Raw genomic sequence first — 25,400 nt, forward strand, 5'->3', positions numbered from 1 at the left:
ACTGGGGACATGCTCGTTACAGCACACAAAAATGGGGCCGTCAATAACCCCTTCACGACATGCACCATTCATGTTCTGCGCATGTCGTGTCTTTCCCTTTGATGTGGGCTCCTTTGATGAGCCTGCATCTTTCCCAGCACAAGTCAGCTGTTTTGAACAGCTGACACGTGCCCCCAACACCCATGGCTGTTAACCTGTTAAATGCAGCCGTCAATCTCTCTGACAGCGACATGCAATGTGATCGCAACGGAAGTGCATCACTAATCCCACCCATCGGTGCCCGTGTCACATGACCGTGGGTCGCCGGTGGATTGGCATGACAACCCGGGGTCTGCAGCAGACCCCTGTGGTTGTCATGGTCGGCGCTCATAGCAAGTGAGCATTTCTGCTACACGGAGTTGGGCTGAAGCCAGCTTCTGGTCTGTCATGGAGACTATTGAAGCCAGTGTAAAGTGAAAAAAAGTTTTTAAAAACATGAAAAAAAAATATATAAAAGTTCAAATCACCCCTTCAAAATTATTATTATTTATTATTATAGTGCCATTTATTCCATGGCGCTTTACATGTGAGGAGGGGTATACATAAAGACAGGTACAATAATCTTGAACAATACAAGTCATAACTGGTACAGGAGGAGAGAGGACCCTGCCCGCGAAGGCTCACACTCTACAAATAAAACAATAAAAAAAAATTAAAAATACATATTTGGTATTGCTGTGTTCAGAATCGCCCGATCTATCAAGCTATAAATAGAATGAATCCGATCGGTAAAAGGCGTAGCAAAAGAAAGTCAAATGCCAAAAATTACGGGTTTTATTTGGTCACAACACTGCATTAAATTGCAATAACGAGCGATCAAAAGATTGTAATTGCCCCAAAATGGAATCAATAAAATTGTCAGCTTTGCGGCCAAAAAATAAGCTGTCACCCAACCTGAGATCACAAAAAATAGAGACGCGACAGGTAAGGAAAATGGCAGATTTTTTTTTTTTTAAACAGACTGTGGATATTTTCACTTAAATAAAAAACAGCGTAGACATGTTTGGTGTCTGTAAACTCGTAGTGACCGGGAGGATCGTAATGGCGGGTCAGATTAAGCCTTTAGTGAACATTGTAAACCCCCCCCAAAACAGTCGCAGGATTGCACTTTTTTGCAATTTCTCTGCACTAGAATTATTTTTCCTATTTTCCAGTACATGATATGGTAAAACCAATGGTGTTGTCCAAAAGTACAACTCCTACTGCAAAAAACAAGCCCTCACGTGGCCATAGTGATGGAAAAAAAAAAAGTTATGGATGTTGGATGCAAAAAACATAAAAGGAAAAAGGGCCCCGGGGGTGAAAGGGTTAACCCCCTCCTGAGGATTTCTCCCTTCATTTGTAACGTCAAGTGCCGTAAGTGAAGGCGCCGCAATGTGACAGTGTGTACGTCCGGGCCTGAAGAGGAAGAGGAGGTGGTTGCTGTGGCTGATGGTGGGAGAGGAGGAGCCGCTCAGCTGAAGCTGCTGCTAGTGCTCATGACGCAGGAAAAACGCACCGCCGGCCAAAAAGAGGCACTGCGAGCCTGAATCTGCCGGGAATACAAGAGCCATTCACCGGCAGCGGGGCGGACAGCACACGGAGCGCCCGCCGCCACCAGCCGCTCACTGCACAACCGGGCTCCAAGGGGAGCACAAAATCCGGCGCGGGAGGCAACGCCAAGAAGTTCTAATGCCTTTCAAGTTGTGGGGGAGGATATAAAGGAAGCCGAGGAGTCCTGCCGCCCGCCCGCGCCGCTAGATCAACCGTGTGTAGGTTACTGCGCGGACCCGGCGGCCGCCTCACATGTGTGTCCCTGCGCCGGCTCCGCGGGCTCTCCAGCAGGGGAGGACGGCTCACTAGCTGGCGGTGAGTACATGGCCGGGTGTGTGACTGACAGTGCCGGGGCTGCGGGGCCTGCAATAACGTTCGGGCTCTCCGCCTCCCTTCTTTATAACATGATGAAGTGTAAAGGAAAATGGCTGACGTCTCCGCGCTCCCCCATCCTGTCTGGGCTGACTGGGATGAGCTCGCAGCACTCCTCCTCCTCCTCTTCCTCCTCCAGGAGCCATTGCTGCTCCTCAGACCCCGGAGATTTTTAGTTCTCGCCGCTTAACCCCTGTGTGCCCGCCGCTCAGAAGGGAGGAGGCAGCTGGCGGCGGCCGGCATTTCCTCTCCGCTCCCTCCCGCTCGCTCTCTCCTCCCCCTTCCCTCTTCTCTTCTGCTTTCTGCCAAACGCCATTACTGAGGTGGAGTGATTTGGAGGGGGTGGGTGGGGGAAATAGGCGAGAGCCATGTAGGCCCTGCCCGCAATCCCAGGCCTCCGACTAGTGCACATAAATGGCGGCCTGCTCGCCCCTGTAGCCGGCGCTGCTGCCGTCCTCTCCCGGGTCTCGGCCCTCGCTATAGGATACAGACGGAAGCCGGCGGCCATGTAAGTAGTAAGAGCCGGGCCTAGTGCAGCCTGGCCGGCGGCTGTCACTGCCAGTGTCACCTCTAATGGCTGGCACTGCTATCCCTGCACACGGTGTCTGCAGGCCTGGAGTGTGGGGCAGTGACAGGGGGCTGCCTGTCAGTATGGTGCAGCTGCACACGGTGTCTGCAGGCCTGGAGTATGGGGCAGTGACAGCGGGCTGCCTGTCAGTATGGTGCAGCTGCACACGGTGTCTGCAGGCCTGGAGTATGGGGCAGTGACAGCGGGCTGCCTGTCAGTATGGTGCAGCTGCACACGGTGTCTGCAGGCCTGGAGTATGGGGCAGTGACAGCGGGCTGCCTGTCAGTATGGTGCAGCTGCACACGGTGTCTGCAGGCCTGGAGTATGGGGCAGTGACAGCGGGCTGCCTGTCAGTATGGTGCAGCTGCACACGGTGTCTGCAGGCCTGGAGTATGGGGCAGTGACAGCGGGCTGCCTGTCAGTATGGTTCAGCTGCACACGGTGTCTGCAGGCCTGGAGTATGGGGCAGTGACAGGGGGCTGCCTGTCAGTATGGTGCAGCTGCACACGGTGTCTGCAGGCCTGGAGTGTGGGGCAGTGACAGCGGGCTGCCTGTCAGTATGGTGCAGCAGCACACGGTGTCTGCAGGCCTGGAGTGTGGGGCAGTGACAGCGGGCTGCCTGTCAGTATGGTGCAGCAGCACACGGTGTCTGCAGGCCTGGAGTGTGGGGCAGTGACAGGGGGCTGCCTGTCAGTATGGTGCAGCAGCACACGGTGTCTGCAGGCCTGGAGTGTGGGGCAGTGACAGCGGGCTGCCTGTCAGTATGGTGCAGCCGCACACGGTGTCTGCAGGCCTGGAGTGTGGGGCAGCTGTTGCTGCCAACTGCCATCCTGCTCTGCTATGGGCATCTCTGTGACAGGCTGCAGGGCACACTGTCTATGGGGTGAGAGGTCAACCGTTGTGTTAAAGGGGTTGTCCACCTTTAGGGGGAGCTTCATCATTGATTCATGTATGCAGGATTAAAACAACTAATGCTATTGGGTTCATTAAAAATTTGTATTATTTTGCTCTTCCAGGCCGTCTGTTCTGCAAATTCACCTCTAAAGTGTGATCATAAATCGGCTGAGAGGAGCTCAGAAAGACTTCTAACATCTCATGTCAAACTGTGAATAAGGTCACTGACAGATTCTCAGTTAGCTCATTCTGTGGCCAGCAATAGCCAGTGCAGCACAAGCTATTGAGGGCGAAAGGTGGAAAACTTGTATTGGAACCCATCGGCAAGTTTTTTACCCTAATTAACCCCTTAGTGACCGAGCCAAATTTTTGAAATCTGACCAGTGTCACTTTATGTGGTAATAACTCTGCAACGCTTCAACAAATCCCAGTGATTTTGAGATTGTTTTTTCGTGACACATTATACTTTATGATAATGGTAAATTTAGTTCAACATTTTTTGTGTTTATTTATAAAAAATATCAAAAATTTGAGAAAAATGTTAAAAAATTAGCAATTTTCTAAATTTGAATGATTATCCCTTTAATCCAGATAATCATACAACAGCAAACCATTAATAAATAACATTTCCCACATGTCGGCTTTACATCAGGACCATTTGTAAAATGTTATTTTATTTTGTTAGCATTTTAGGAGGTTTAAAAATGTAGCAGCAATTTTAAATTTTTTCAAAGAAATTTACAAAATTTATTTTTTTAGGGACTTATCTATGTTTGAAGTGACTTTAGGGGTCCCATATATTGGGAAACCCACAAACGTGATACCATTTTAAAAACAGCACCCCTAAACATATTGAAAACTGCTGTCAGGTAGTTTATTAACCCTTCAGGTGCTTTACAGGAATTAATGCAAAGTGGTATAACAGAAATGAAAATGTGTATTTTTACCACCTAAATGTTGCTAACTTCTAAACAGATTACTACATCCATCAGACTCTAAGGCCACTATTTGGTCATGAATTGCCATGGCAAACATCAGGACAACAAAATCATGATCTGAGGGCACCAATTGGGACAAAGAAGAAGCCCCCACACTCTGTTAACCATTTATAATGATGTAGTCACTATTGACAGCAGCATCTAAGGGGTTAAACAGATTTAGAAGGTGCAAATACTGATCCTGGCTGATACAGAAAGTTGTCAGCTATAGTGTACAACCGACAGATGCTAGATTGTCATCTGTATGGGGAGGCTATTCTCTTATATCTCAGGTCAGTTAAAAGACGTATTGGCGGTCATTAAGGGGTTAAATACATTTAAAGGGGATGTTGCTAGGTTTTCCCAATATAATGCACCTTTTCTTTTACAGTGTTCTATTAAGCTGTATGCATGCCCCCAATTCCGTCTGCAAAGCACAAAAAATATCTTTTATTATGCCCTCTGATGGGGAGTCTCTGATCTTGATCTGACGACTCCTCTAGTCCTGCATTCATGACATGTGGATGATGCCTCCTACTTCATCCAGTGTCCATCGCGCTCCTGCGCAGGCACACTTTTCCCTGAGGAATGTGATGTAGATCGCGTGTACCCACTTTACTTCCTTGTCATCAGCTCTTTGGCCAAACCCGATACATGTGTATTACAGTACTTGGCTCTGACCCCAGCAGGGTACAACAGAGTTCATGTGCAGGAGCAACATCAGGAGACACACTGTGGATGACATAGGAGGTGGCATTCACACAAGGCAGGGATGGATAGTGACTAGGAAGAGAAGGCGCCGGATCAGCCAGAGACATCAAGGAGAGCGGACTGCACCATCTGTAGGGAGAAGTTTTTTTTTTTTTTTGTGCTATGTAGAGGGCCTTGGAGATATACTTACAGCTTACTAGGATACCGTTAAAGGTGGTGGCCATTCTTTATATGGGGAAACCGTGGTGACATGTTGCCTTTAAGGGAATCAACCACTGGAGTTTTGTCCCCTTATGTCAATGCAGCATAATGTAGGGGCAGAGGGCAGAGTCGCTGCTTCTATATAGAATTCACTTAGGCTAGGTTCACATAGCGTTAGGGCATTCTGTCTAACGATGTGTCACAAATTGTCTTATTTTTGGCGATTCCGCTAACGCATGTGTTAATGCATGGTTGCATTGCTTCGGCATGCATTAGCAATTGAGTTCAATTCCCGAACTACCGAAAACGGTAGCCCGCGTTCGAAGGTGCGTCACAAAGTAACAGACCATCGCTAACTCATGCCGACTTTGACATGCGTTAGGACAGGGGTCCCCAACCTCTAGCTCGGGAGCCACATGTGGCTCGCGGTCCCATGAATTGTGGCTCGCAGCTGTCTGTCAGCTTGGTGAATTCGCTCCAGTTCTAGCAAATGGCTATGAAGAGCAAATCTGAAAATGGTGAATTTTGTGAGCAGCCCTGCACAGAAGAGCAGATCTGGACGCACCTATGCTGGTCTAAGGGGTTTTGAGATGATTTAAGTATGGTACGCTGGATGTGACAGTGTCTTGGGAGTGCTTTATAGGAGAATACTGAACGGGGGTATTGTGGGAACCCCTGGATCTTAGTATACTAGTATACTGCTTTGGCATGGTTTTTGTGGAAAAGCTTTGGTTAACCATTATGCCTGCAATGGGGGCTTTGGTTGCCTCTATTGTGAGGGGGGCAGGAGCTGAATGTGGCTCGTGACCCTCTCTCAAGGCTGGAAGTGGCTCCCGACTCTCTCTCAGATCTGAATGTGGCTCTCAAGGTCAGAAACATTGGGGACCTCTGCGTTAGGATGTGTTACGCTAATTGAAGTCTATAGGCGCGTTAACGGATCTGTTACATTGCGTTAGTGCCACTTAGGGTATTCCGTTTAACGGATCAGTTTCTAACGCGATGTGAACCTAGCCTTACTCTGCTGCTTTCTGTACTTTTGATAATTTGTTTTATAGGGAGATTATCACTAAAGGGCTAGTAAACCAGCTGCCATGTAGACGTCCATATTCAGAAGCACTGTATAGCCCTTTCCCCACCACTGACAGCTTTTCTGTGTTTACTGTTAAAAGGCCAAAGGCTACTAATCATTGGGGTTATACAGAGCTCAGCATTCAGAGAACTGCTAGAACTATAGCTATTTTAACAGTTTTTGATCAAAACTATAGCTATCAGGTCAGTAAATGACACTTTGCTGGAATCTGTCTCTGCCCATACATCATGCTGCTCTCAGATGGGGTGACGAACACCTGGTGACAGATCCCTTTTAAAGAAGCACTGCTTTTATATAATGCTTTTTCCTCTTAATATATTGCAATCATCATACTATATAGCACTGTGCACATAATTCCTCATTTTGCCTCTCTACCCAGCTAATTCTTCTTTTCTCTGCTCTGTGTAGAAACAGGAAGTCTCTTTTCCTTTAAAAAAATGATTCCTCTTCAGCTGCTAACACAGCTGCTGCCTCCTCCTCATACCAGGGACCTTTGCAGTGACTGATGACTCATACAGGGAAAAGAGACGTCCTATTTCTACATGGAACTTTGAATTCAGCTAGTCAGTTTTTACATCACATGGTAAAATATTTAGAATTGAGTCCTCAGTGGTTGATACCTTTTTAAAGGCTAAATGAAAAGATGGTAACAAATTGCAAGCTTTCGAGACTACACAGGTCTCTTCATCAGGCTAAGACTAAAAGAAATTCTGAATCATATTTATGCACAAATTGGCACAGGAAAAAAAAACATGGATAAGACATCACATGGTGTCAGTCCTAACGGAAAATAGAAGAATTAACATAATATGGTTGATATAAATTAAAAGGATACAAAGTTTGATGGGAGTGCTTCAAGTAATTAAAAATGTCACCAAAGGTGCACAACACATTTGAGCATGGTTAAATTGGCTTGTCCTATTTTCTTTTCTCCACATTCAGTTTCTATTTTTGTTTCTTTTTGAGGTTTTCCAGATTTAGAGAATTGTAGTAACCTTCTCATGACCTCTTAACCCATAGAACTTGAGGCTGATGTTCAGTGTGATTTATGGTCTAGAGACCCGCTTCCGGTTCTGACTAGGGTTGAGCGACTTTTACTTTTTTAGGGTCAAGTCGGGTTTCGCGAAACCCGACTATCTCAAAAGTCGAGTCGAGTGAAATCGGCCGATTATGGCGAAAAGTCGGGGATCGATCGAAACACGAAACCCAATGCAAAGTCAATGGGAAATCTATCTTTTTTTTTTTTCTCCCTCTCCCTATGTTCTCTGCGTTCAAAGCGCTGCCTGCTATTGAATGCAGGTGATTCCGCATGTGATCACTGAACTGTGCGGATTCACTGCATCCAATACATTCTATGGTTGAAATTTCTCTTGCGGAGACTATCGTCTCCACAAGAGAAATAGACATGCTGCATTCTGCAGAGACGCAACAAATGTCTGTCGCCGCGGGTCAGCCGCAGGCTTCTCTGGACGCATAGTGGACAAGTCCCATCCACTATTCTGTAACATTTGGACGCTGCAGAAGTGCGCAGTGTACAACCTGCAGCATTTACTGATCGTCTGCACATACCCTGACAGGTTCTCTTTGAGGCTACTTTCACACAGGTTTTCAGTGTCAGGCTAAATCCGGCTAATTTTCAAAAAACCAGATCAGGCGAATGTTGCCGCCGGATCAGGTTTTTTTTCCCATAGACTTGTATTAGTGCTGGATTGCACCGGATGACATTGCGTTTCGTCCGTTTTTTGCCAGATCTGGCAAATCTGCCACTTCTGGTTTCTTGAAAAAACGTCCATAGCAAGTAACTTTTTTTTTGTCTCCGGCGAAAAAGCCTAGCTGTTTGCTAGAATGGAAGCCTATGGGAGCTGGAAGTGCCGGATCCAGAAAAAGGTGGATCCGGCTGCCAGATCCGTTTTTTTTAAACTGGGCATGCTCCAATTTTTTTAATTTTTTTTTATCCAATAATCTAGATATGCTAGCTGGATCCGTCAAAAAAACGGAACCATCGCATCAGTTTTTCACAATCTGTGCCGGATCCAGTTTTTCCAACATTCGCCGGATTTAGCCTGACACTGAAAACCTGATGTGTGAAAGTAGCCTTAGGCTGGGTTCCCATTGCGTTATGGGACCGCGTTAAACGGACAGCGTTGCACGGCGAAATTAACGCCGTGCAACGCGGCCGTTAACGCGCCCATTCACGCTAATGGGAACGCGCTACACTAGCGCGTGCCATGTTCGGCACGCGCTAGCGACGCGCCGGAGATTCCTGGCGCGCCGCGGACGCTGCTTGCAGCGTCCGAGGCGCGCCCGCGGTCCGTTCCCCGCTCTCGCAGATCGGGGATCTGCGAGAGCGGGGACGTTACCGCGACCCCGAACGCGGCCCCATAAAAAACATTGCGTTAGCACAATCCGCTAGCGCTAAACGGATTGCACTAACGCAATGTGACCCTAGCCTTAGGCAGCTTTTACACATCAGTTTTTTGCCATCAGTCACAATTAGTGATGAGCGAATATACTCGTTACTGTTACTCGAGATTTCCCGAGCACGCTTGGGTGTCCGCCGAGTATTTTTTAGTGCTCGAAGATTTAGTTTTCATCACCGCAGCTGAATGATTTACATCTCTTAGGCTGGTTTCACATTTGCGTTTTTTGCCGCTGCGTTTAAGCGCAAAAAAAGCATGCTTTTTTTCCTATACTTAACATTAAAAACACATGCATTTTGCCGCGTTTGACGACACATGCGTCGTTTCTATGCTTGCGTTTTGTTGCGGAAATGCAACATGTAGTAGTTTCTAGAGGCGTTTTTTTGCGGCAAAAGTATTGCTGTCTATGTAAACGCATGCGTTTGCTTGCGTTTTTAAATGCATGCGTTTCAATAGAAAAAAAACAAGAATACACACTGATAAGCCACCCCCCACCATAAAGGTGATAAAGGTATCCTAACCCTAGGGATCCTAACCCTAGCTATTTCTGTTTATAGTGGGTTTTCTAGTTGATTTTGATGATTGGCAGCTGTCACACGCTTCTCATCATGCGTTTCAAAAACGCAAATGCAGGAAAAAACGCATGTAAACGCGTCAAAACGCCGCATTTTTTTTACCACATGCAAAAACGCATGCGTCTAAAAAATGCAGCGTTTGCACACGTTTACATGCGTTTTTTTCACCACCTCCGTTTGCGTTTTAAAAGCTGCGTTTTTAAACGCAAATGTGAAACTAGCCTTAGCCAGGTTGATTACATGTGGGGATTCCCTGGCAACTCCACATGTACTTATGCTGGCTAACAGATGTAAATCGTTCAGCTGCGGTGATGAAAACTAAATCTCCGAACATTAAAAAATACTTGGAGGACACCCGAGCGTGCTCGAGAAATCTCAAGTAACGAGTATATTCGCTCATCACTAGTCACAATCCGTTTAATGTTGAAAAAAAACAGATCCGTCGCAGATTGTGAAAAACTGATGCAACAGATCTATTTTTTCGATGGATCCAACCAGCTGATCCGGCTAATTGGATCCTAAAAAAATCGGTGCATGCTCAGTTAAAAAAACGGAATCCGGCGCAATAGGGTTCCATTCTAGCAAACGACGGACGTGATGGATCGGTCGCTGTCCGTTTTTTCTACGGACATAAAAAATGTTACTATGTGAGTTTTTTCTGGCCTCTGGGAAAAAAACAATTTTCGACAGATCCGAAAAAAAGCAGATGAACTGTTTGGCAATCTGTTGCTAATTAAAATCTATGAGAAAAAATTATGGCAACTTTTGCCGAATCCGTGTTTGTTTTTTTTTTTTTTTTTTTTAAATTCGCCGGATTGTGACGGTCTGCAAAAAAATGATGTGTGAAAGCAGCCTTAGCCTTTGTCAGTCAAGTGTCCAGTGCTCTCATTGTCAATTTCTGACAGCTTTCATCCAAGGGAACATGTCATTTTTTTTTTATATTAAACTGCCCCCAATCTTTTGCTAGTGATGCAGTGTGCATCACTTAAGGTACCGTCACACTAGACGATATCGCTAGCGATCCGTGACGTTGCAGCGTCCTCGCTAGCGATATCGTCCAGTGTGACAGGCAGCAACGATCAGGCCCCTGCTGGGAGATCGCTGGTCGGGGAAGAAAGTCCAGAACTGTATTTGGTCGCTGGACTCCCCGCAGACATCGCTGAATCGGCGTGTGTGACACCGATTCAGCGATGTCTTCACTGGTAACCAGGGTCAACATCGGGTAACTAAGCGCAGGGCCGCGCTTAGTAACCCGATGTTTACCCTGGTTACCATCCTAAAAGTAAAAAAAACAAACACTACATACTTACCTACAGCTGTCTGTCCCCGGCGCTGTGCTCTGCACTCCTTCTGTACTGGCTGTGAGCGTCGGTCAGCCGGAAAGCAGAGCGGTGACGTCACACAGACAGTACAGGAGGAGTGCAGAGCACAGCGCTGGAGGACAGACGGCTGTAGGCAAGTATGTAGTGTTTGTTTTTTTTTTTACTTTTAGGATGGTAACCAGGGTAAACATCGGGTTACTAAGCGCGGCCCTGCGCTTAGTTACCCGATGTTTACCCTGGTTACCGGCATCGTTGGTCGCTGGAGAGCGGTCTGTGTGACAGCTCTCCAGCGACCAAACAGCGACGCTGCAGCGATCCGGATCGTTGTCGGTATCGCTGCAGCGTCGCTAAGTGTGACGGTACCTTTACATGTTCCCCTCAAGCAAAACGTCCCACTATTTATCTAAAAAAAACAAACAAACCAAAAAACAAACAAACAATAAAACAAAAAAAAAACCTTTATCCTTGGGTGATTGCATCACAACTTCTTTCAGTCATAGTGGTGGTGCTTTCTATTCTTCCAGTCATGGTCCTCTTCAAATTATTCTCGCCCATCGAAGCCTGATTGCCTGGACTGCCCCGATGTCACAGCAATCGCCCAGTAAATTTCACAAATGCGAATTGATTCAGCTTCCCATGCATACTGAATCTGGATGTACATCCCTAGCTTAATTTCATATCTGCGCATGTTCTAGAGCCGTGAGAAGAGTGCTGCACATGACATGCATGCTCCCAACGCATACATCACCTAGCCACTAACCCGCCGTGGCTCCTGAGCCATCCATATGACTGAAAGATGGCATGGGATGCGTTTTTTTTTTTTTTTTTTTTTTTTTTAGCCAAATAGTAGGAAGATTTGCTTAAGATCATGTTTTTGATGCACATTGCATCACTAGCAAGGCATTGGGGCAGTTTAATATTGAAAAATGATGTGACTGGTTCCCTTAAATGTATATTGGGCTTCTAGACACTAGAAGACTGAGCCCAGTGATTAAAGGGGGGTTTCCCATGACCAAAAGTTAATTGTAATCAATAGATCTTGGAATAATAACTTCCACAATTGGATGTGTTTAACCCTTTAACGACCGCTGATACGCCTTATAACGGCAGTTAAGGGTACTTATTCCTCAGCGCCGCTTTTTAACGGTGCCGAGAAATAAGGTTATAGCGCCGCCCATTGTCGGAAAATCTCCAGGGTCTCGGATTCGGGTCAGGTTTTACTGTCCCTAGTGTTGCGATTGCCGTTATAAACCAAATAACGGCGACTGCAAAAAATGTCTGATCTCGCATTTGTTTCTCTCTCCTCTGGTATGTTCTAGCATACCAGAGGATAGAGAAATGGGGTCCCCTGAGCCCCCCCTGTACCTCTGGCTATCTTCCCCGGCCCTCGGCATAGTCTTCCGGGAAGGCAATGGCGGGCGCATGCCCACCGGGCCCGCCGAGATCTGCCGGCCGGCAACAATGAGATTTTTCCTATTGGTTCAATTTGATCACTGTGATACACTAAGCCAAAGCCCCCTTTATCACCCCCTTAGTTAGGTAAAAATGGTAAAATAAGTGTTTTTTGGGGCTGGGGTTACAGATGTGGTGTATGGGTAATGGTGGTGGTTAGGGGTGTGTTAGGCTTGGAGTTAGAATTGGAGGGGGGGGTTCCACTGTTTAGGTACTTCAGGGGGTCTTTTAACGCAACATGGCGCCCACCATTGATTCCAGCCAATTTTACATTCATAAAGTCCTCCCTTCCGAGCTCTGCCATGCGCCCAAACAGTGGCTTTCCCACACATACGGGGTATCAGTGTACTCGGGAGAACTTGCACAACAAATTTTGTGGTCTATTTTCTCCTGATGCCCTTGTAAAAATAAAAAAAAGTTTGGTTCCAAAGCACCATATTTTTCGGACCATAAGACGCATCGGACTATAAGACGCACCCAGGTTTTAGAGGTGGAAAATGGGGAAAAAAATATTTTAAGCAGAAAAATGTGGTAAAATATTCAATAACATACTATTATATGTGTTATTATAAATGATAGTATGTTATTATGTTGGACGCTGTGAGTAGAAGATGGTGCTGCGGGACTAGTGTGGTGTCTGTAAAGTACTATATGAAGATGCTGGAGGGTGAGTATAAGAATGGGGGCACAGGACTTATTTAAAGCACTACTCTAGCACTGAAAAATAACACTGGAGTGTTGCTTTAAGATCCCATGGGAGAACTATAACTCCCAGCATGTCTTGCTGATCCTACGACATGCTGGGAGTTGTAGTTCACCACAGGAGTGTCAGTGCTTTATTATGTGTTGTAAAGACTAACCTCTTAATTGTGCCAGCCAGCCACTGTGGTGAGGTGAAAAGCTGGAGTATCCCATGACTGCACACACAGAACCCTCCCTCTTGTTGCGCCCCACAACACAGGCCATAAGAGGAAGCCTGCAGATTCTAGTGCGGTGTCTGAAGGACCTGTGATGACCTCAAGAAGAGGGAGGGCTCTGTGCTGTCATGTGATGCTTAAGCCCGCCCACGTCATGACATCACACGGGTCCTTGTGCTGGAGCATCCAGCACAGCCAGTCAGGTATGCAGCGATCTTGTCTCCTCTTGCCCCTGAAGTTGCCCCCTCCTCCACCGGACACACAGATCTCCCCAGCCGCTGCAGGAATCCAGCACTGGGGAAACCATGTGTGTCTGCTGTTTAAGTGAAGGACTATTCATTTTCTGCTCCTCACTGCTTAGGGCTGACAGGTGGGTGGGGAAGCGGCTAATGAATATTCACTGCACTTTAATCATTGGGATCACATGGTCCCTGCAGCCAGCAAGGACATTTTTCTGCCTCCTGTGAGTGGGACCCCTCTCTCTGCTGCTCCCTCCCCATGTTGCATCTGTACCATAAGGGTACTTTCACACTGGCGTTTTTTTTTTAATACGGCGCAATGCGTCGTTTAGGGGAAAAAACGCATCCTGCGAATTCCGACGCTAGTGTGAAAGTAGCCTAAGATACACCCACACTTTCATCCCAAATTTGGAGGAAAAAGTGTCTTATGGTCCGAAAAATTATTTTTTTTTTGTGTGAAAAAAGTAAAATGATTTTTTTTTTTTTCCCCTTCCACATTGCTTTAGTTTTCACAAAGCACCTGAAGGGTTAATAAACTTCCTGAATGTGGTTTTGTGCACCTTCAGGGGTGCTGTTTTTGGAATGGTGTCACTTGGGTATTTTCTGTTATATTGACCCCCCCCCCCAAACTCACTTCAAATGTGAGGTGGTCCCTAAAAAAAAAGGTTTTGTAAATTTTGCTGGAAAAATAAGAAATCGCTGGTCAACTTTTAACCCTTATAACTTCCTAACAAAAATATTTTGTTGCAGGTCCTCACCCCCTGCTTGAAACTCCACACTGCCGTCACTCAAATATTCAGGGGCTCCGGGCGCCGCCCCCTCCGCGCTGTTTTCGCTTGAAATCCAGCGCCTGCGCTGTGTACTACTGTGTGGGGCAGGCGCAGTGAGCTCTGGCCGTCTGACGTCACAGCCAGGCTTGCAGACTGCGCGTGTGTGGCCTCCCTGCCTATGAATCCCAACCCCGCACTGTGCATAATGCATAACACACTGCGGGGCTGGGATTCCCAAGGTGGGTGTCCGCACACGCGCAGTCTGCAAGCCTGGCTGTGATGTCAGATGGCCAGAGCTCACTGCGCCTGCCCCACACAGTAGTACACAGCACAGGCGCTGGATTTCAAGTGAAAACAGCACGGAGGGGGCGGCGCCCGGAGCCCCTGAATATTTGAGTGACGGCAGTGTGGCGTTTCAAGTAAGGGGGTGCGGACCTGCCTCCCTGGCAAAAGACAGGTATTTTGGAGAAGTAATATAACGCTTTATTTTGGGAATACATGCACCAAAAACTAAAGAGCCACCTTGTTAGAATGCAGCATTACTGCTGCACAAGGTGGCTCTTTTAGTTTATAACGGCTGGAGGGGGTGACAGTGGCCCTTTAACCCCTTCAAGTCGCGGCCCTTTTTCATTTTTGCGTTTTCGTTTTTCACTTCCCTCCTTCCCTGAGCCATAACTTTTTTATTTTTCTGTCAATATGGTCATGTGAGGGCTTATTTTTTGCGGGACAAGTTGTACTTTTGAACGACACCATTGGTTTTGCCATGTCTTTTACTAGAAAACAGGAAAAAAAATTCCAAGTGCGGTGAAATTGCAAAAAAAAAGTGCAATACCACACTTTTTTTGTTTGGCTTTTTTGCTAGGTTCACTAAATGCTAAAACTAACCTGCCATTATGATTTTCTAGGTCATTACGAGTTCATAGACACCAAACATATCTAATTTATTTTTTATCCAAGTGGAGAAAAAAAATTCCAAACTTTGCTTAAAAAAACAAAAACAAAAAAGTGCCATTTTCCGATACCCGTAGCGTCTCCATTTTTCATGATCTGGGGTCGGGTGAGGGCTTATTTTTTGCGTGCCGAGCTGATGTTTTTAATGATACCATTTTTGCGCAGATACGTTCTTTTGATCGCCCGTTACTGCATTTTAATGCAATGTCGCGGTGACCAAAAAAACGTAGTTCTGGCGTTTCGGATTTTCTTCTCGCTACGCCGTTTAGCGATCAGGTTAATGCTTTTTTTTAATTGATCCGGCGATTCTGAACGCGGCGATACCAAATATGTGTATGTTTGATTTTTTTTTTTTTTTTATTGTTTTATTTAGGATGGGGCGAAAGGGGGGGTGATTTAAACTTTTTATATTTTTTCATATTTTTAAAAACATTTTTTTTTTTTTTTTTTTTAACTTGTGCCATGCTTCAATAGCCTCCATGGGAGGCTAGAAGCTGGCATAGCCTGATCGGCTCTGCTACATAGCAGCGATCATCAGATCGCTGCTATGTAGCTGAAATGCAGGTGTGCTGTGAGCGCCGACCACAGGGTGGCGCTCACAGCCACCGGTGATCAGTAACCATAGAGGTCTCTAGGACCTCTATGGTTACCATTCTGACGCATCGCCGACCCCCGATCATGTGACGGGGGTCGGCGATGACGTCATTTCCGGCCGCCCGGCCGGATGCGGTGGTTAAATGCCGCTGTCTGTGTTTGACAGCGGCATTTAACAGCTTAATAGCGGCGGGTGAATAGCGATTTCACCCACCGCTATTGCGCGCACATGTCAGCTGTACAAAACAGCTGACATGTCGCGACTTTGATGCGGGCTCACCGCCGGAGCTCCCTAACAAAAATATTTTGTTGCAGGTCCTCACCCCCTGCTTGAAACTCCACACTGCCGTCACTCAAATATTCAGGGGCTCCGGTCTCAAAATTGTGCTGATGTAAAGTAGACATGTGGGAAATGTTACTTATTAAGTATTTTGTGTGACATATCTCTGTGATTTAACCCCTTTCTGACCTCGGACGGGATAGTACGTCCGAGGTCAGAAGCCCCGCTTTGATTGAGCCCGCATCAAATCCGGGACATGTCAGCTGTTTTGAACAGCTGACATGTGCCCGTAATAGGGGCGGGCAGAATCGCGATCTGCCTGCTCCTATTAACTAGTTAATTGCCGCTGTCAAACGCAGACAGCGGCATTTAACTACCACATCCGGCCGGGCGGCCGGAAATGACATCAACGCCGACCCCGTCACATGATCAGAGGTCGGCGATGCTTCAGAATGGAAACCATAGAGATCCTAGAGACCTCTATGGTTACTGATAGCCGGTAGCTGTGAGCGCCACCCTGTGGTCGGCGCTCACAGCACACCTGATTTTCTGCTACATAGCAGCGAACAGCAGATCAAGGCTATTGAAGCATGGCAAAAGTTAAAAAAAAAAAAAAAAAAAAAAAGTTTAAATCACCCCCCTTTCGCCCCAATCAAAATAAATCAATAAAAAAAAATCAAATCTACACATATTTGGTATCGCCGCGTTCAGAATAGCCCGATCTATCAATTAAAAAAAGCATTAACGTGATCGCTAAACGGCGTAGCGAGAAAAAAATTTGAAACGCCAGAATGAGGTTTTTTTGGTCGCCGTGACATTGCATTAAAATGCAATAACGGGCGATCAAAAGAACGTATCTGCACCAAAATGCAATAATTAAAAACGTCATCTCGGCACGCAAAAAATAAGCCCTCAACCGACCCCAGATCATGAAAAATGGAGACGCTACGAGTATCGGAAAGTGGCGCAATTTTATTTATTTTTTTTTTATGCAAAGTTTGGAATTTTTTTTTCACCACTTAGGTAAAAAATAACCTGGAGAATCATAATGGCAGGTCAGTTTTAGCATTTAGTGAACCTAGCAAAAAAGCCAAACAAAAAACAAGTGTGGGATTGCACTTTTTTTGCAATTTCACCGCACTTGGAATTTTTTTCCCGTTTTCTAGTACACGACATGCTAAAACCAATGATGTCGTTCAAAAGTACAACTCGTCCCGCTAAAAATAAGCCCTCACATGGCAAAATTGACGGAAAAATACAAGTTATGGCTCTGGGAAAGAGGGGAGTGAAAAACGAACACGGAAAAACGAAAAAATCCCAAGGTCATGAAGGGGTTAATCGCATAAAAATTCAAAGTTGGAAAATTGCGAAATTTTCGAAATTTTCGCCAAGTTTCCGTTTTTTTCATAAATAAACGCAGGTAATATCAAATAAATGTTACCACTATCATGAAGTACAATATGTCACGAGAAAACAATGTCAGAATCACTGGGATTCGTTGAAGCGTTCCAGAGTTATAACCTCATAAAGGGACAGTGGTCAGAATTGTAAAAATTGGCCTGGTCATTAAGGTGCAAACCACCCTTGGGGGTAAAGGGGTTAATACTTTATTTTTTAAGGGTATGTTCACACGTTCAGGATTTCCATCCTTTTTTTTTCAGGACAGTTTTTTAAAAAAACTGCAGCTCTTGGCAGAAAACGCAGGTCCTTTTTTTGATGCGTTTTTTTATCCTTTTTTTTATGCAGTTTTCTATGCAGAGACTGTGTGTTTCCTAGGAAGCTTTTTAGGGCTAAAATGGCTGAAAATACCCTAACCCTACCCCTACCCCTAACCCTACCCCTACCCCTACCCCTACCCCTACCCCTACCCCTACCCCTACCCCTACCCCTACCCCTACCCCTAACCCTACCCCTACCCCTAACCCTACCCCTAACCCTACCCCTAACCCTACCCCAACCTTAGTGAAAAAAAAAAAAAAATTCTTAATTTTTTTATTGTCCCTACCAATGGGGGTGACAAAGTGGGGGGGGGGGGGGGGGGGTCATTTTCTATTTTTTTATTTTGATCACTGAGATAGGTTATATCTCAGTGATCAAAATGCACTTTGGAGCGAATCTGCCGGCCGGCAGATTCGGCGGGCGCACTGCGCATGTGCCCGCCATTTTGCAAGATGGCGGCGCCCAGGGAGAAGACGGGCGGACGGACACCGGGACGCCGGGTAAGTATAAGGGGGGGAGATTAGGGCACGGGGGGGGGGGGGGCATCGGAGCACGGGGGGGCGGGATCGGAGCACGGGGGGGCAGCCACACTCCGCCCACGCACTTCCGCCCGCTCCCCCGCACTTCCTGCTGCAGCGGTTCTGCACATCAAATCGCAGTAAAACCCGCAGATATATTTTTGATCTGCGGGTTTTACTGCGATTTTGACCTCACAATGGAGGTCTATGGGTGCAGAACCGCTGCGGTTCAGGAAAAAGAAGTGACATGCTCCTTCTTTTTTGCCGCAGCTATTCTGCGCGGCTTTTTAAACGAAATTACGGACCATGTGCACAGCAGTGACTGTTTTCCATAGGGTTACATTGTTATGTACCCTGCATGGAAAACTGCTGCGGAACCGCAGCGGCAATACCGCTGCGGTTCCGCAGTAAAAAACGCACTGTGTGAACATGGCCTAAAAATATTTTTTTAAAACTTTTTATTTTTTACTTGCTTTAACCCCTTTCTGACATCGGACGTACTATCCCGTCGAGGTGGGGTGGGCCCCTATGACCACCGACGGGATAGTACGTCCAGCGCGATCGGCGGCGCTCACAGGGGGATCACGGCCGGGTGTCAGCTGCCTATCGCAGCTGACATCCGGCACTATGTGCCAGGAGCGGTCACGGATCGCCCCCGGCACATTAACCCCTAGCACACCGCGATCAAAGATGATCGCGATGTGCCGGCGGTGCAGGGAAGCATCGCGCAGGGAGGGGGCTCCCTGCGGGCTTCGCTGAGCCCCCCGCAGCAACGTGATCATCTTTGATCGCGGTGTGCTAGGGGTTAATGTGCCGGGGGCGATGGCCGCGGATCCGGGTCCTTCAGGGAGGGAGGTGGCTTCACAGAGCCTGCTCAGAGCAGGCACTGTGAAGGCTGTACTGCTCTAAGTGAGATCAGTGATCTGACAGAGTGCTGTGCACACTGTCAGATCACCGATCTGTGAGGTCCCCCCGGGACAAAGTAAAAAAGTAAAAAAAAATTTTTTTCCAAATGTGTAAAAAAAAAATAATAAAAAAAAATAAATATTATTCCCATAAATACATTTCTTTATCTAAATAAATAAAAAATACAATAAAAGTACACATATTTAGTATCGCCGCGTCCGTAACGACCCGACCTATAAAACTGGCCCACTAGTTAACCCCTTCAGTAAACACCGTAAGAAAAAAAAAAAAACGAGGCAAAAAACAACGCTTTATTATCATACCGCCGAACAAAAAGTGGAATAACACGCGATCAAAAAGACAGATATAAATGACCATGGTACCGCTGAAAACGTCATCTTGTCCTGCAAAAACGAGCCGCCATACAGCATCATCAGCAAAAAAATAAAAAATTTATAGTCCTGAGAATAAAGCGATGCAAAAATAATTAATTTTTCTATAAAATAGTTTATATCGTATAAAAGCGCCAAAACATAAAAAAATGATATAAATGAGGTGTCGCTGTAATCGTACTGACCCGAAGAATAAAACTGCTTTATCAATTTTACCAAACGCGGAACGGTATAAACGCCTCCCCCAAACGAAATTCATGAATAGCTGGTGTTTGGTCATTCTGCCTCACAAAAATCGGAATAAAAACCGATCAAAAAATGTCATGTGCCCGAAAATGTTGCCAATAAAAACGTCAACTCGTCCCGCAAAAAACAAGACCTCACATGACTCTGTGGACCAAAATATGGAAAAATTATAGCTCTCAAAATGTGGTAACGCAAAAAATATTTTTTGCAATAAAAAGCGTCTTTCAGTGTGTGACGGCTGCCAATCATTAAAATCCGCTAAAAAACCCGCTATAAAAGTAAATCAAACCCCCCTTCATCACCCCCTTAGTTAGGGAAAAATTAAAAAAATGTATTTCCATTTTCCCATTAGGGCTAGGGCTAGGGTTAGGGTTAGGGCTAGGGCTACAGTTTGGGTTGGGGCTAAAGTTAGGGTTAGGGTTGGGGCTAAAGTTACAGTTAGGGTTTAGATTACATTTACAGTTGGGAATAGGGTTGGGATTAGGGTTAGGTGTGTGTCAGGGTTAGAGGTGTGGTTAGGGTTACTCTTGGGATTAGGGTTAGGGGTGTGTTTGGATTAGGGTTTCAGTTATAATTGGGGGGTTTCCACTGTTTAGGCACATCAGGGGCTCTCCAAACGCGACATGGCGTCCGAACTCAATTCCAGCCAATTCTGCGTTGAAAAAGTAAAACAGTGCTCCTTCCCTTCCGAGCTCTCCCGTGTGCCCAAACAGGGGTTTACCCCAACATATGGGGTATCAGCGTACTCAGGACAAATAGGACAACAACTTTTGGGGTCCAATTTCTCCTGTTACCCTTGGGAAAATACAAAACTGGGGGCTAAAAAATTTTTGTGGGGAAAAAAGGATTTTTTTATTTTTACGGCTCTGCGTTATAAACTGTAGTGAAACACTTGGGGGTTCAAAGCTCTCACAACACATCTAGATGAGTTCCTTAGGGGGTCTAGTTTCCAAAATGGTGTCACTTGTGGGGGGTTTCTACTGTTTAGGTACATTAGGGGCTCTGCAAATGCAATGTGACACCTGCAGACCATTCCATCTAAGTCTGCATTCCAAATGGAGCTCCTTCCCTTCCGAGCCCTCCCATGCACCCAAACAGTGGTTCCCCCCCACATATGGGGTATCCGCGTACTCAGGACAAATTGGACAACAAATTCCAATTTCTCCTTTTACCCTCGGGAAAATACAAAACTGGGGGCTAAAAAATAATTTTTGTTGGAAAAAATTTTTGTTTTATTTTTACGGCTCTCCATTATAAACTTCTGTGAAGCCCTTGGTGGGTCAAAGCGCTCACCACACATCTAGATAAGTTCCTTAGGGTGTCTACTTTCCAAAATGGTGTCACTTGTGGGGGGTTTCTACTGTTTAGGTACATTAGGGGCTCTGCAAACGCAACATGGCGTCCCATCTCAATTCCTGTCAATTTTGCATTGAAAAGTCAAATAGCGCTCCTTCGCTTCCATGCTCTGTCATGCGCCCAAACAGTGGTTTACCCCCACATATGGGGTATCGGCGTACTCAGGACAAATTGTACAACAAGGTTTGGGGTCCATTTTCTCCTGTAACCCTTCGTAAAATAAAACAAATTGGAGCTGAAGTAAATTAAAAAAAAAAAAAAAAAATGTAAATGTTAATTTTTATTAAAACATTCCAAAAATTCCTGTGAAACACCTGAAGGGTTAATAAACTTCTTGAATGTGGTTTTGAGAACCTTGAGGGGTGCAGTTTTTAGAATGGTGTCACACGTGGGTATTTTCTATCATATAGACCCCTCAAAATGACTTCAAAATGAGATGTGGTCCCTAAAATAAAATGGTGTTGTAAAAATGAGAAATTGCTGGTCAACTTTTAACCCTTATAACTCCCTAACAAAAAAAAATGTTGGTTCCAAAATTGTGCTGATGTAAAGTAGACATGTGGGAAATGTTACTTATTAAGTATTTTGTGTGATATATCTCTGTGATTTAATTGCATAAAAATTCAAAGTTGGAAAATTGCAAAATTTTCAGAATCACCGGATCCGTTGAAGCGTTCCAGAGTTATAACCTCATAAAGGGACAGTGGTCAGAATTGTAAAAATTGGCCCGGTCCATAACGTGCAAACCACCCTTGGGGGTAAAGGGGTTAATATTCTGATTGTATTTACTTTCTTGATACATGGTTTTTAACTACATGTTAGTGGGTGACATTGTTGAAATATGACTTATCAATGGAAACATCCAGTTATCTAGACTTTGATGGAAATTTTCATGTCTGATATTTACTTATTTTTTTCTTGCCACTTGAAAGATTGAGGGGTTGCAAAAGTGATACTTCTACAATGTTGTTGGCATTTTCTTTACGACCCGGAGTGTTTTGATATCAATAAGTTATCGCTGCTGAGGAACCGCAATAACTGCCACTGGTTTCCACTAAAATAACCCAATCCTTTGTCAGTATCAAGCACACTTACATGTTTTAAAGTGAACCTGTCATATTAAAAATGGTATTTAATCTGCAGGCGGGGTATTATAGAGCAGGAGGAGCTGATCAGATTGATGCACATTTTTGTGGGAAACGTTTAAGTAAGCCTCCTCCCATTTTAATGAAATCTGTTTGTATGGATAAGAGTCCAGTGACCAATCCTTATAGGACTGTTATTTGAAAGACAGCTGTCAGTCACTAGTAGGACTACCCCCTGGACTCGTATGTATAAAAAAACCCCAAGGGTTTTCAAGTTTTACGGAATCCTTTCACACAAAGCCATAGCTAATTCTGCACAACTTCATTCGCCATACCATGCTGTCCATACATCAATGTAAGGACATCTTGTCAAGTTTCCATTAAGTGTCATTCACACTGGCTCTTGTCACACATTTACATTTTTTAAGGACCAACAGTCGTCAAGAAGCTGACGTGCTAAAAGTTTGTCCCAATTTGTGAACCAAACTAGTCATCTAAAATCTGTATTGTATTCGTGTCCTGTTTGTTAGAAATACTGTGAAAAAGCCCTCAGAGGTGATTTAAGGTGCTTTAAAGGGAAGGTACCGCGTTTGTAGGTCATTAATAAATCACTGTAATGTAGCATAACATGCTGCTATAAGCAAGTTTGAAATGCATGTGAAACAGATTTCATGTGTTACGAGTTTAAAGAATGCACTGGGGGCTGACATCTTGGTTTTGCAGCAGTAGCAGGGCACTATCAGTGTCAGATTACGGCACCCCATGGACATAGGGTCATTGCCAGTCTATTATCTTGTATCTGTAACATTGCAGCAGCATTACCAGTGAGCTGGGCACGCCTCTGTGGGCTGCACAACTCACTGCTGTAGGTGTGACTAGCTGCCATTTTATTATAGCCCTGTGCTATCTGCCGAGCTCCACTTACTCTCTATCACAGGGTAGAATAAGCCCTCACTGCTCCTCTGTACTCCAGGCAGGCACATCCTCTGCTCCTCACATGCTGCCCTGTGTGCTTCTCCTGCTGTCTCCCCCTCCCCCACAGTCCCTGTGATCTCCTGTAGCTGCACTCACAGCCTGCAGAGAGGGAGGTGACACCTGGAGTGAGAGAGCAGGGCAGCTGACAGGACAGGGATTAAGGTGGGGGAAGGGGGATGGCAAGAATGTTATTCACAAAAAATGCTGCTGAGTCCACTTTGTTCTGCTCCTCTGTAAACAAGCTGTGCCTCTGATGCAGTAACTGCTGGTGATAGCAGCTCACAGGGCAGTCACACACAAAATGGTGCTGCCCTGTGATGCTGCTCTTCATTCTGCCCCAGGGATATTAGACCACCTAAAAGGGGAGGGAAATGGTGATAGCAGCAAAATTGGGGCAGTAACTGCTGACAACAGGAAAGCTGCTAAATCTTACTATAGCTGCTTGAGGTCTAAAACGGAAAATGCTCCCCCTAGTGGTAAATATGTATATTTGTAGAAAAATATATATTTTTCATATAGAAACGTTTGCAAACATTGCATTAATACATTTTAATTACTATTTTAAGCTTAATTTCACAAAAAAACAAAATACAAGAAAACTGGTGGCACCTTCCCTTTAAAGACACTTTCCACCTTAATTCACTATTCCTCTTGTTAACAATGTGACGTTTTGTCAATATGAAGGACATGTCTTGACACTGTAGGTGACCAAGGAGAACAGTGGTGTGAGATTTGCTGGAAGGTCAATGATGTAGGAATAAATTACCTTTTTTTTTTTTTTTTTATTATTATTTTTAATACAGTTGGGGAAAATCCCTTCATCGCTGTTCTTACCAGCCTTGCTCAGACTGGAAGCAAGCGTGCAATGTTGTGACTTGGGTATTAGTGTTCACGAAGAATATGAACCTTGGCTCAACTTGGTGCAATTGACATCTCTACAAAGCAGGGTATTTTATATAATAGGTTTCCCTATCTGTGAATTAATGCCTGCACATTCTGGTAACTGACGTGTTAGAAGATTATATTGCTAGGTGGGTATTCCCAGTAGAATAAAGCCTCTTTCAGATGCTTCTTCTGGCAATAGCCGAAACATGCGTAGGGGCAGGCACAGTCACCCACCAGAGGTAATATTTGTACCATCTTAATTATTTTTTATAGCTCTTCACACTCATTTAGGAGAATGGTTTTTCTACTAGGATTTTTTTTTTTTATGTATTATCTCGTGAAGTATGTTATTTAGTGATGAGCAAATATACTCGTTGCTCGGGTTTTCTCCGAGCACGCTCTGGTGACCTCCCGAGTATTTGACTGCTCGGAGATTGTTTTCATCAGGGCAGCTGAATGATTTACGGCTACTAGCCAGCTTGATTACATGTGGAAATTCCCTAGCAACCAGGCAACCCCCCCACATGTACTCAGCCTGGCTAGTAGATGTAGTAGCGCTCCCCTCCGAGACAGGCAGCGATCAGCTTCCGGTGTCTCGGAGGGGAGCACGTCATTTCCGGTAGTGTCACTTCTGGTGACGTCACTAAGGCGGGCAGAGCGTGCTCTCCAGCGGTGGAACACATAGCAGCGTGGACGCTTCTGGCAACAGCGTCAAGTGTCGTGCCGCCGTGCTTCTGACTGCAGCTGCGGAGACAACCATGGAAGGAGACATGCTGGAGGAAGGAGGGATAAGTGTGCCCGGCGCAGGCCACCCTCGCCTCACATGGGCCCCTGGAAGCTTTTAGCCTATTACTCCCTATCTTATGTCATTTAGGATAGGGAAACCCCCGCTGCTCCTCCGACCACAGCTAAAAAGCCCGGCAAGGCCTCGGTGAAATCCAACAGATGCCTTGTATAATATTAATAATCTTTATTTTTATATAGCGCTGACATATTCCGCAGCGCTTTACAGGTTGCACACATTATCGTTGCTGTCCCCGTTGGGGCTCACAATCTAAATTCCCTATCAGTATGTCTTTGCGTGGGCTTCCTCCGGGTTCTCCGGTTTCCTCCCACATTACAAACACTGGGAGAACATACAAACTCTTTGCAGATGTTGTCCTTAGTGGGGCTTGAACCCAGAACTCCAGCGCTGCTAGGCTGCTGTGCTATCCACTGCGCCACCGTGCAGCCCATGTATGTCACGTGAAGCTCCCGGACTTCCATGGCAAAGCTCTGAGCACCCTGTACATCAAAGGTCAGAGAACTTGCATGCACCGGTGTCCGCTAGCTCTATACTTAGGGTACCGTCACACAGTGCAATTTTCATCGCTACGACGGCACGATCCGTGACGCTCCAGCATCGTAACAATA

At 45.6% G+C, this 25,400-nt stretch overlaps 1 protein-coding gene across 6 annotated transcripts in view; it reads left to right on the forward strand.

The window, feature by feature from the left end:
* Positions 1-1,439: 1,439 nt before the first annotated feature.
* Positions 1,440-25,400, forward strand: part of USP9X (ubiquitin specific peptidase 9 X-linked) — a 241,980-nt gene continuing 218,019 nt past the window's right edge. For 3 of the 6 annotated variants that reach the window (XM_069761629.1, XM_069761631.1, XM_069761632.1), the window contains exon 1: positions 1,457-1,887. The gene's annotated coding sequence lies outside the window, so the exon portion shown is untranslated. Of the gene's footprint in view, positions 1,888-2,081; positions 2,453-25,400 lie in introns of those variants that run through there. The other 3 variants (XM_069761630.1, XM_069761635.1, XM_069761633.1) reach the window with 2 other exon arrangements.

Source organism: Ranitomeya imitator, chromosome 3, assembly GCF_032444005.1.
Source record: "Ranitomeya imitator isolate aRanImi1 chromosome 3, aRanImi1.pri, whole genome shotgun sequence".
NCBI classification, from domain to species: Eukaryota; Metazoa; Chordata; class Amphibia; order Anura; family Dendrobatidae; genus Ranitomeya; species Ranitomeya imitator.